The sequence below is a fragment of the Camellia sinensis genome, chromosome 3 (assembly GCF_055761805.1).
Source record: "Camellia sinensis isolate YWXY chromosome 3, ASM5576180v1, whole genome shotgun sequence".
Lineage (NCBI taxonomy): Eukaryota > Viridiplantae > Streptophyta > Magnoliopsida > Ericales > Theaceae > Camellia > Camellia sinensis.
In genome coordinates, this window is record NC_138963.1 from 54,914,415 (window position 1) to 54,928,016 (window position 13,602).

Genomic DNA, 13,602 nt, shown 5'->3' on the forward strand with positions numbered 1-13,602 from the left:
CAAATACGATGATACAGCATAATAGTGATCTTTCACTTTAAAATAAAATACTCATAAACATGATTTATATTTATAACAATATCACTATTACAATATTTTTATGATATTTTTTATGTATGAATATAATTTTTTTTTATTTCCACCATTACATCTAGATTAGATCAATTTAATCTAAATATATTTAGAAAATATAAAATTTGTACAAAAAAACTTTTAAAAAAAAAAAACGTTGAATACAACAAAATAAGGTAATGTATTGAATTTTTATTTTTTTGTATTTGGTGAATTTAAAAAAAATCAAAATATTATATTTCTTAAGTATATCTAGATTAGGTGTATCTTAAAAAAAATTATTTAAAATATTAAAAAATTAATTAAAAATAAAAAAATACAAAAAATAAAAAAGATGATTGTTTTTTCCCTTGAAATGATATGAAGAAAATATTTGTATTATTTTATTATTTTATATGTATAAAGGTTAAGAAATAAATATGTCATTTTAATTTGATAAGGGAGTAAGTCTAATTTTTCAAATGTGAGCAATGATCTATATTAAACAGAAATCTCAGGGGTGTTAGTGTAATTTACCCATTTATTTATTTATTTTGGAGTTTATGTCAAATAATTTAGGATTAAGTTTTTGAGAGAATTTGATTGGCATGTGAGGTTTTCATGAATTCCGTTTCAATAATTCAAAATATTTATTTTATATCATTTTTTGGTATATATTATTTATGAAAAAAATATTAAATTAATCCAATAATAATCATGATTTTTTTATTTTATCAGATTTGTCTTCAAATTGACAGTCACCTAACTCACAATTATTGAATTCACACAACTTTTATATCATTTCTCGAAAATTCTCAATTATCTGGTCCAAATTTTTAACAAAAAATTAATTTTTTTTTTTAAAAAAAAAAAAAAAAGCCCTCAGCTGAGTTCTTAAAAACAATAGTAAATTTGGGCTTGTACTTTTAAAAAAATTTCTGCCGACATTTTCCAACCAAACACGACTTTGGGCAAGGAGACCCCATAAAATGATTTCTTGCAAAGTAAAGAATCAATTGGAATTGCTAGTCAATTTAAAGTCCAACATGATTGATAGTCCATTCCATCGAATCCTAAGTATTCGATTGCAAAAATGATAGAAATTCAAATATATATATATATATATATATATATATATATATTAAAAATTTACAAAATATTTATATGAGTATAAATCTTATGTGGTGTGGATTTCACACCAATGTGGGTATTGTATAAATTTTTTTAATAATATTTTTTTTAAATAATTAAACACACAAATTAAAAGACTTGCCAATCAGACGTCTCTTGGGGAAGTAGTTGCTTCAGACTTGCCTCATCACCTTGTATCGTTTTCCTTATTAGTTGATATAGCCATTTGCCTCACGAGAAATGTGGCTTATATGACACTCCCAATCTCCATCCAAGTAGAGGACAATTTTGAGAATATAGTTATAATCAGCTTTTTAGTTAAAAGTTATTTATAAGCAATTTTTTTGTGAGAGGGGAAGTGGGTTATAATCTCGAAAGTGGATTATAACCCACTCCCCAAAAGGGTTAGAATTAGGTTGTGATATCTAATATTACTCATTGGATTGCAGTGGATATGAATTTCCAATTGCAAGGAATCAGACTGTAAGAGTTAATAACGCTGCATTTGTTCAGTGTGTTATTAAACATTTTTTAAATAGTTAATATTCCATTTAATGTAATTCTAGTGATATTTATAATTTGTATTCTATGTTCCGATTGACAAAAATAAAATAAAAAGAGTAATATTAAAGATCCCAAAAGTTTTACCAAAATTTTTACCAAATGTCTCACATGGGTGTGGGATCCATACTATGTGGGTCTCATGTGGGTCCTACACTCATGTAAGACATTTGATAAAACTTTTGAAGTACCTAACATTTTTGAAAAGAAAAAAAATTAAGGTGATTAATTGAACAATAAGGTTTGCTATTAACATCTCAGTGGCGTAGATTCAAGTTACAAAAACTTTTTCAAAAAATGAGAATAATATTACATGTCTTGTTATTCACAAATCTTGACTTAACACCTTAAAAAAAAGTGTGTTTACATATAGCAAATATGAAACAGAGCAATGTTATATGCACTAAAAATATTACTAAAATACATTTGTCTAACCATTATTGGATGCTTAAGTATCATATATATATATATATATATATATTTTACAACCAATCATATTCAACCAGTGTTTGGAAAGTAAGTTTTTATGTAAGTTTTTTTAATTGTAAAATATTATTAGAGAAATTTTTTTTATGTTTGGAAAGATAGTTGGGTTTTTTTGTAGTTGGATGTGATATTTGTGAGAGAAAAAGTGAAATAATTATGGGGTTGAATGTAATATTTTGTTTGAATGTATTTTTTTGGTTTTACAAAAAGTTTATCTTTTTGTTAAAAAAAAAACAAAAAAAAAAAACCCAAGTTCAAGACTTCCCAAATAGATTTTTGCCAGCAATGTATTCTCATAAAAAAACCAGCGTCCACGGGGGCCCAACATTTTTTGGTAGCCCATTTGTATATAGATCCAAACTTTCATGGCCCAATCATTTGATGATGAGCCCCCATGTTATGAGGCCTAGCTAAGCCAGATAAAATTGTGATTGGTTTCAACATGGCCCTGATGAGGGCTATTAGTTACGTGGACCCACTCCACTATAGTTTCTACGTTATCCATGCAGAAGACCATACATTGCTGGTCCAATCCAGAGCCCAGTTAAAGAACTGTCATAGCTGATTCAAGGCAGTTTGCTGAGAAATTTGGCCAAAACCTCTCTATTGGACTTTGTTTTTTTTTTTTGTTGAAATGACAGTCCATCATTTTTTCCTTTATAAACCTTCTCACTTGTAGGCGCATACTTGATGGAAGACACAAAAACATGTTTCTAGGTCTTTTTGGACAATCTTGCCATTCCATATATATCTAAGAGATTTGAATCAAATTTGTGAGTGAGATTGTCGTTCCTTTCCTATTGATCTTCTCCTTCATCAATCATTTTCCAGTTTGTAGTCACGAGAGATTCATCAAGTTGCAAATCTCCATTCAATTTGTGTCTGAGTTAGAATTGGAGTTTCGTTCGTGTTAGAGTTGGAGCTTGTTTCAATCACTGTTTGATTTGTTTGTGTTGTATATGATTTGTAATGGTATTTGTTTACTAATTTGTAAATATGAAAGTAAAATTTCATCTCTGATTGTTATGGTTGCACTTTTAATATATATTCTATTTTTTTTTTTTCATTGATGTCTTGTTCAAGAATGATAGTAAAGTTTTACGCTGATAGTGTGTTCTTGAGCTATTTCTTTTGTTATACAAATTTGTTTATAAATAACAGTCAATAAAATTTTCTTTTGTTTTTCATAAAGTTGACTATAAAATTTTACTCTGATTTGCTATAATTATGTAATTTGTCATTTACTTGTTGATGCTCTATTTTAAATTAATAGTAAAATTTTATTTTGTTAAAGTTATATTTTTGTAATTGTTTATTACTAATAAAATTGACTAAGGTATTTAATGATGATGGTGATGGTGTTTTTAAAAATAAAAATTTTACAGTGAACTTTACTATGAAACAGAGTAAAATTTTTGTGTTTCGTCAATTTCAATGGTAGATTTTTAATTTTTTTTAAAAAAAAAAAAACATTATAGTGAACCTGTATTTTATTTGATAGATCTTGATAAGAGAATTCAAAAATATTAATTTTATTAAAAAGCGACATCTAGATCAAAAGTTATATCATTTTAAAATTTAAAAAACAAAAAAAGGCATTTTCATCACTGAAAAATAAATTGAGTGCACTTCTGTGGGTTGCGTCTTTGGTGCAGTAAAATTCTTGCTCTTGTCCTGTTCCCATTACAAATTTATTATGATCTTTGACCAAATGTCTTATGTTTTCTCTCTAGAGATTGTTAATAGTTCGATTTTGAAGTAAATTAAAAATCAAATCACATGTTACGGTTTTTAGAATCAAATTAAACCATCAAATCTATAGAAACTAACCAAACCAAATCATTGATACAGTTTGGAATCACAGTTCAAAGCTAAAAAAAACTTGATGCATATTCCAACGTGCCAATCACAAAATCGAGTGGGTTGGGTAATTAAGCAACTAAGTCAATTTTGCAACTAATACCTGAGTAACAATGCAAAGCTCAATGTCCAAATATCAGGAAGATTCAGTAGTATTAGGTGTATAGTAGGTATAATATGCCACCAGAAACATCCAACATGTATGAATTATATTATGCACCGTAGTAGCATCCTAAGGTTCTAAAAGTTGGGACTTTAAAATGATATCTTATTTTACTAGGTCTTTAGAAACTTGGGACTTTCAAAAATAAAAATATTATAAGTCTTAGACGATGGATTAAGTAACTTAATAATTGAGCCAATTCTAATACACGATTTAGTTTGGTTCTACACTTGAACGTTAACAGAAAATGGTGAACCGAACTGTCAACAACAGTTATCCACTTTTGAGGATAAGAACCAAACCGGCATTAAAACAAAAAATCAAATAGGACCAGTTTATGATTTTTAGAGATTTTTATTGAGCCCTAGCTTCCTTGAATATGTTACCTGCATGCATATAAGAAATCACCATCCGCCAGCTTTGCGTGGAAAACAAGGCAATTTGATTTGGCTGTGGTTCCAGTAGATCTGCGTTTTCTTTTAGGTGAAACTTAACACTAATTTAATTATTGTTTATTGTTTCATGTGATAAAAAGCTTAAAAGAGACATGAAAAGTTAAAGAGTACTGGATGCAAGAAAACAATTAAACCCAGGCAATAACTAAATAATTTATTAATTAATACTAATGCAGCAGAAAGCAAAACAACCTTTAGATTTTTTTATTATTTTTTTTAATTTTAAATATATTGCATAGAAGTTAGGGACACTTTATTATGTACTATATTTGATAAATTTCGTCCCCCAGATAATATACAGAACCTCATAATTTTCTTCCAATGAAGGATGTTTGCATCTCTTGGGAAGGTCAATACACACCATTTCTGAACCTAGCATGGCATGCAAGTCAAATGCAAACAATTTCTGAATCAAGGAGAGAGAGAAAGAGAGAGAGTTGAGTTTTAGGTTTGTCTTGAGACCCAAAACTGAATCTTTAATATGAAGGACACAATCTATGAATCTATAGATTTCATGCTAGTCTGGTGCAGCTAAGTAAGAATGATTTGTAGACAATTTGACAACTTAGGTACCATATGGCAACTTTTACAATTTATTATTTTTAATTTACAAAAAACACTAAAAAGAGGTGGTAACTTTTACAATCTATTATGTTTATGCTTATTTTGAGCAAAAATGAAAATAAAAAACATATTCAGTGTGCAAGTATTTTAAAATTTTGTTTTAAAAATAATTAAAAAGAGATAACTATCAATGGTTGGAGATGGGAGTTAGAGATGGTTGTTGGCCGTAAGAGCTAGTGGTTAGCATGGCTGGAAGAGTTTGTTGGCCACGTAAAGTGATAGTCAATAGTGATTGTTGATAGTCGGAAATGAAGCCGAAAGTGGTTACCGTTATTATGTGGTGGTTGGTGGGGTGATAGATGGTTGGCAACCAAGGGAGGTGGTGGTAGAGGTGATTGGCAAAGGAGATTATCAGCGATGGTAACCGGTAGTGATAAGTAATGGATGGTGGTCGAAAAAGGTGAGAAAGGGAGGGGGGGAGAGTTCATTTGAGAAGTGGGTTAATTTTTTGATTTATTGACTTTTTGGCTATTTTAGCTTGGAGTTAAAAAGTCTCGTTTGGAATAAATTTTTTGACTTTTTGTAAGAGAAAGAATGTAATGATTATGATTTAAATGTGACATTTTATCTTATTAAACTAAAAAGTAAAACTAAGGCAGAAATTGCCAAAAGAAGGCAGAAATTAAACAAGTAAAACTAACATTTTTATGTTTACAATTTTTTGAAAATGAAAATAGAAATCAAATGAATTTATGTTTATAGTTTTCAAAAATTCTGTAAATATGAATAAATGTTACCAAACAGTTCCTTGATTTCTGTTTTACCTGTTTTTCTTTTTCTTTTTTTCCCTTTATATATATATGTATATATATATTTTTTTTTCTTTTGGGCACTCGGTAGTTTTTTAGCAATTAGTAAGTTAAGTCTAGTAAACATTCGACAAATTTTCATAAATTCGATCTTAAATCTCCTCCTAAAACCCAAATTGCAACCACTTTCAAGTTTATAACTTAAGTTTGTGTTGAGTTGTCAAGAAATGTGAACAAGAAAATTATGTGTAGCATTTTTATGAGTACCACTACTATTAAAAAAAAAATGTTATAATTTTTTTTTTTCTTTTTTCTTTGATGTGGGTGCAAGTAGTTATTTCATTTTAAATCAAAATAGTCACGAACTCATAATTTTTGAGGTATCACTGGTAAGTTATTGTGCATGAATTTTTGTACAAAAGAGGAAAAATATTCACCCTATGTAATTTGCCATATAACATGTGATTCAACAGTTACATGCAATTTTTGTTAATGTAATAAATCTGCTAATTAATAACACATTTCTACAAGAATTCTATTTGTGAATTGTTTTTCCTTATAGATTAGGAAATCAGATGTGGATCTTGAGCCCAAACAAACAAGATCTTGGTCTCTTCTCTTGAGCCAAGAAAGAAAATAAAATAGAACTGAAAAATGAACTCTGGACATTTTGAAGAACTTGGCAGTGGCACTAATCACATTAGGTTTGTTGGTGGAAATATATCCACTCAACCCTCGTATTATGCTCTCTCCCCAATTAAAAAATATAATAAATAAATAAACCCATAATTTGCTTGACATAATAATATAAACGATAAAATCATTTGTTTCCATTCCACCACCATAAATAAATAAAAATCATTTGTTGCCATTTACAACTTTTCTAACTTTCTTGATCTTACCATCAAGATCTGCAAGAAAAGAATCAATCTCAGTAGATAGGTCAAGCATGAGTCGTCTCGAAGCGGCTTTTCTCTTCGTCGTCAATGACAGTGTTTTCTTGGGCTTTCTTGGTGCTGGTGGGCACTGTGTGATCACTGGGATTCTTTGATCCAAAGATGTTGGAGTTCTGAACCCTCCTCCATCGTTGTCATCATCAGAGACCTTAAATTCTCCGAGAGACCGTGTCTTGATTGTCAGAGAAGAAACTAAGATGGTCTCACCTTTCTCTTCTTGTTCTTGTTGTTTTTGTTCTTGAAGAAGCTCTCCATCTTGGAATTCTGACTTGGGTTTTGATAGAGAATTGAATTCCATGGAATTCAGATCTTTTTGAGAGAGAGATAGGTCACAATCCGACGTGCCCATGAACGAAAGTGGAATTGAATTCCGAGTAGGAGAGAATTGGAAGATAAAGATGATCCAAAAGAGTATAAAGAGGAAGAAGTGTTAAGAAAGGAAAAGAGGCTGAGAGATGTGTGGGAGAGAAAGAGATGGGTGATATAGAAATTGGGGTGTTGAGTTGAGATTGTTTGTAATCAACTCACCATCTTTTCTATTTGTTTAGTGAGTTGTTTGGATGTTGGCTTTTTCCAGTGTTTTTTGGATGGGAATGTGAGCGAGGGAGAAGGGGACAGAGAGAGAAAGTGGGGGTTCATACCCACTTTGGCGAAGGATCCAATGCACATAATACACACATATCGCTCCTCTTTTTCTGTCTAGAAAGTTTTTAAAAAAATAAAAATAAAAATTTTTGTTATCAATTCTAGATTACATAGACAAAAAAAATATTTTACAAACATATTTGAAAAACAAAAATGTTATGGACCCAGATTTCTTGTCCAAGATTTTTTAGGTACAGTATTTATGTGGTAAAGATTAAATTAATACAGTATAGATCTAAATATAAAATAAATTTGAGCTGTATTTGATTTAGTGATCAATTTTTATATTTTTAAACTTACTGATTTAAAATAAAAAATAAAAAATAAATTGATTTCTCCTTCTCCAGGTGAGTGTGAACTTGAAGTTGTCTTTTATTTTTTTACGAGTCAGATATTAAATTATAGCTTTTGTGATATGTGAACTTTGATGCATCAATGCACGTGCTTGGCTTAGCTACTCTCACTTTATCTCTTGACATTAGACGAAAATAAATAATAATGGCACGTACACGGGATTTATTAATAAAAATAAATTAATAAAATTATAGTGTAATTCATATTCATTTTATAAGCCAGTCTTAGAGCATTTTTAATTGTATTTGTTAAAATAATATTGTTATTATTATAATTTTGCAATGAATAATGTTATTTTGTCAAATTATCACTACAAGAAAATTGGGATTTAACGGCGTTTATTTAACGGCGTTTAAAAAAATGCCTCTATTTTTAACATTTAACGGCGTTTTGATAAACGTCGCATTTTTCTGTTTAACAATACGACACCGTTTTAATTTCAAAGTCGTTTTGAAAACGCCTTCGAATGTATTTTTTTATTTTTTATTTTTTTAACATATGAACATAAAGTAGCGTGTTCTCTCAGTCTCCCTCTTTCTGAAACCTTGATTTCACTCTCTCTCTTCTCTTCAAACTCCGTATTTGTAGAACCGCAGCTGAACCCCTTTGTATTTGCAGATCGATTCATCTACTCGTAGATCGATTCAAGTATTATTCACTCTAAGTCTTGCTCTCCTTTCTCTAAACCCTTGATTTCACTGTCTCTAGCTTCAAACCCCTTCGTTTCAGAGACAACCCTTCATATTTGTAGAACCATAGCTGAACCCCTTCGTATTTGCAGATTGATTCAAGTATTCATAGATCGATTCAAGCCTCTTCTCTAGTTCGTGTTTGCGTTCGCGTTCGCAGCTCTTTCTTCATAGTAAGTGTTAATCAGTCTCATCTCGATCTTCTTACTGACGGAATCTTTCGATTCAAGTATGCTAGGTTTGATCTACTTTATCATTCTTAGATCAGATTGAAGATCTATTGATTCGATTCAAGTATGGTAGGTTTCGATTGAAGATCTATTGATCGATTGAAGATCATAATGTGCATTGTAGATGTTAAAATTGAACACAAAATACATACATACATATATATGAATAGATTGACAAATTTTCTTTTACAGTCAAGGTCTCTCTCTCATTCTTTATTTGTTTTACATACATGTTTATATGTGTTTGTTCAAATTGTTTTGTTTGGATGTTGAGAAAGTGACTGAAGTTTATAACAAATACAAAAAAAAAGGTATGGAATCTTTCAATCACTCCATTTTTTGGGGGGCTTTTGCTTTTTGTCTCTAAAAGTATATAATAACCGGAATAATCTCTTTATATTTGTGTAAACTTTTCAGTTAACTATGAAATACACTCATAAATTTTTAAGTTTTTACTTCAATTTTACTTTTCACTCATCTTTTATGTTTTCATCTGTGTTGGGTGGGTTCTGTCACAGAGTTGAACTTTGTGTGTCTATATTTTCTGCTCATTGAGAAAGTTACCTGCATAATCTGCATCAATGCATTGGGATCAACTTCACAATGTATGCTTAATGCCTTAACCTGAACAACAAATTATTTAAATGGTCTCAAAAGTGGAAATCTGCGTCTTGCCTATTGCTGCTATTTTGTAAAAGGATCCTAATATTGCTATTCAATTTTCTGTGGCATAATTTATTACAGATTTTTTACCATACTAAGCTGCCTTAACAGCTGATTGTAAAAATATTTGACTAGTACAAGTCGAAAATTTTCTTGTGAAGTTTATTTGTTGCTTGACTGCCACAATAAGCACTCAGTTGATGAAGATATTTGTGAATCTTTTAATATATTGGTCTCAGCCTCAAGCTTAAAGGTTACAAAGAAGCTAGATCTGAATTTCTAATTTTGTGTTTGGTTCTACTTTCAAGTACTAAAGCACCTACTTAGGCCAAGCTATTCTAACCTAGCTTCTAAATTTCTGCATCATTAGATGTCATATAGTTATTGGTTTTTCTTACTTTCCTGTTTCTTTTCTTTGTATTTTGGTCCCTATCCTTTTGCTGACTTAATTTTCTGATTTACTCAGATTAAAATGATTTTTGTGCTTGGAGAACTTGGTGGCCGAGATGAGTATTCCCTAGTGGAAGCCCTGAAACAGGGGAAAATCAGTAAACCTGTGGTTGCTTGGGTCAGTGGAACTTGTGCACGTCTCTTCAAGTCAGAAGTACATTTTACTCAGATTAAAATGATTTTTTGTTCTGTTGATTTTTTTTTTTTTATAATTGTTTTTTGATATTTGAATTACTATATTGAGGTCTATGTTCTCACTATCTTATGTGACCTTATCAGATTTGCGTAATGTTGTGTGCTGATCATGGTCCTTGTGTCTCTGGCGCTCACAACACCATTGTAACTGCAAGGGCAGGAAAAGATCTTGTGTCCGGTCTTGTTTCAGGTATACTCCTATTACAAATATTTGTTAACTTGTTATGATAAGATTATATCCTCTTAAGTTACCAGACTGAATAATGTGTGAGGAAAACTGAAATGTGCTTCTGAAACAGGTTTGCTAACAATTGGTCCCCGATTTGGTGGGGCTATTGATGATGCTGCCCGATACTTCAAGGATGCTTATGACAAGGTGATTTCTTGTGTATTACCTCGGTAAATCAGAGATTACTTGCTGTTTGGTGACTTAATTTTTTTTGGAGTCTAAGATGTCAATGTGCTGTGTTTTAATAGAAAATTTCCATTTGGAGTCGGTTTGCAATTTTGGCCTAAATACTCTGCTCAAGCAGCACTACTCATTCTTCTTTAGAGAATCAACTCTATTACTGTCACAAGAAACATGCTCTCCCATGAGAGGAAAGCCCCTCAACCCTTGGGTGTATTAAAACCTTGGGCCTTGTTGGTTGATGAATACCTCAAAAGGGTGGTTGATGAATCTATTGACTTATGGTGGGTACTAGACTTAACTCTATTATATATTGATCTGTTATTATGGATTCTTATTTTCATTGTTCACATGGCTGACCTTGTTGGTTTTAAATACAGATTTTCCTGTTTTAACAGATTTTATTTTCATTCCTATTTTCCTGTTTTAACAGATTTTAAATACCTCAAAAGGGTCAATAACAATCGAGTTATACAAAGAAGGTTCTCCTAAGGGTGGTTGATGAATCTATTGACTTATTGCATGCTCAACAAGCCAGAATGCAAGGTAATTTTGTATTTCAGTATCCAGAAAGACTAATTATTTTATAAGATGCACAAGCCTCCTCTTGCCTTGAAACCCCATAATGACTGAGTTCTGCTGTCAACAGTATCTAAAATTTTATTGATGCATATTTCAGGCTCAATATGGTATTTCTGTGTCATAACCTAGGCTCATTTATCATTATTGGTGATGACATTTGCTTTCAGAATCCTGTGAGGCCTATAGCACTAGCAGTTTCCAAGTGGTTGTTATGAAGCCATCTTTTTATCTACCCATATTTTCCCCAGGAAGCCTCTGCATGATGGATGAATGTGCTCACCTCTTGTCAGGAACCTTGGCTGTTTGTACATTTGTTTGATACATTCTGCATCCTACCTCTATGCTTGATTATTTGACTCATTTTTAGGGCATCCCTCCATGAATTTGAGATTCAAACTGTAAATTCTCTAATATTTACAGTGGTCACTCCAGAATCATGTTGATATCTTTATTTATGATTGGTTTCCCTTGTTCTCTAAAATTCTTAAAGTCCTAAAAAAATGTTGAACTAATGCAGTTCTTTATATCTTCTACTAGTGCCTTTTTTAAGGTTAACAGATCACTGGCTCAATATATATATATTTTTGATGGGATTGGCTCGTTGTTCAACTAGTACATCTCTGTATATTTTTTGAAGTGCCTCATGTAACTTCTACTGCTAAAATAACAGATGATTCAGTGACTGGCATGCTTCTACTGCTTGCCTTCGAACTTTCCATTGACCATGTCTGCCTTGGATTACAGGTTGAGTTTGATGCCGATGGAAAAGCTGTTGGAGTGACCTCTGAAGGAGAAACTGCTAAATGCAAGAAAGTTGTTTGTGATCCATCATATTTACCAGATAAGGTAACACTGAAAATTTTAAAATAGAAGAGTTTCCAACAGTCATTAGTACGGATTGATGAGTTTACTAAGTCTGCCAAAATGAAATAATTAGGAACAATAGAGCAATGCCATTGGTGTCTTCATTCTACTGCACATTGTGGTTAGAGTTGCCAGTCCTTTTGAGATGTAAACATTGAACAGGTTCAGAAGGTTGGTAAAGTTGCTCGTGCTGTATGCATAATGAGCCATCCAATCCCAGACACCAAGGACTCTCACTCAGTCCAGGTCATTCTGCCACAGAAGCAACTTGGCCGTAAATCAGGTATGTATGCTAAATTTACTTGGTTGTTGCTTCTGTAATTTCCTTTAAGCTACATGAAACAAATGTTTGGAGGCTCCATCCACATGCATACCTATGGATTCTGTCCACTATTTTCCTGTATGTCAATGTGTATGAGTAAGAAATGCTTTGAAGACTCTATTTTCTACATCATTGTTTGTGTAGCAGATATAAGCATCGAGCAATATTAGTTATAAGTCATGAATCACAGGTACGAGTACTGGTACAGGTACGTCGATACGGTAAAATTTTAAATAAGTCATTCGAATGAGGGCATCTTTCTTTTGAACATAGAGTTGTTACGAGTTAAGTCTAATTTACAGAGAGTTCATTTGAACGTAGAGTTGATATTCCTAATGAACTTTCCTTTTAGACTTAATATTGTTTTTTTAGCATTATTTAGATTTATATTTAATCAACTAAAATGTGTAATTTTGTGGATATGTAATAGAAGTATGATCTATGGCATAATTTGCAATTTGCTATTGCTGTGACTTGTGAATTCTAGTTACATTCATTATATGTGCAATGAATTTACTCTCTGAAAATAATCGAAGTTATTGTGAGAAAATTATCTTTCAAACATGTTGAGGAGTTATTCCCTTTTACAGAAAGAAATATTCTCATAATGGTTAATTCTGTGTAAAATTTTCAGGTATGCTTATCTGCTTCCTGGTTTTTCTGCATCACTGCTGGGTGGTTAGTTTTCCTTGTAATGTTTAATGAGTTGTTTTGATTTCGGATAGTGCTTACATTCTATATAATATTATGGACAGTATCTGTCGTCTGAAGTAGAACACAAAAAAGCATTATACTTGTCAATTGTTTTGTATGCCATATTTACTTCATTTTGACCTTAATTTTATAATTTTGACCTTAATAATGATTATACATTAAGATAGAACTGTCACAAAAAAATTAAAAAGTAAACCAGTAGTTTTTGATGGGTGCACTATAATGGGTGTGGAATTAGCAACTCCCTCCCACTCCATGGGACTTTACATGATCTACCCACAAGTCAAACAACAGTTACTTTCAAAGCGATTTAGCGCCATAATTGTAATTTCTTCAACCACCCATTTTCCATATCATCCTCCTCCTCACGAATAAAACACTCAAATTACAAATAAATAAATAAAATTAATAAAAAGGCACCAACTGTAATTTTTGTTTTTGACAGAAGG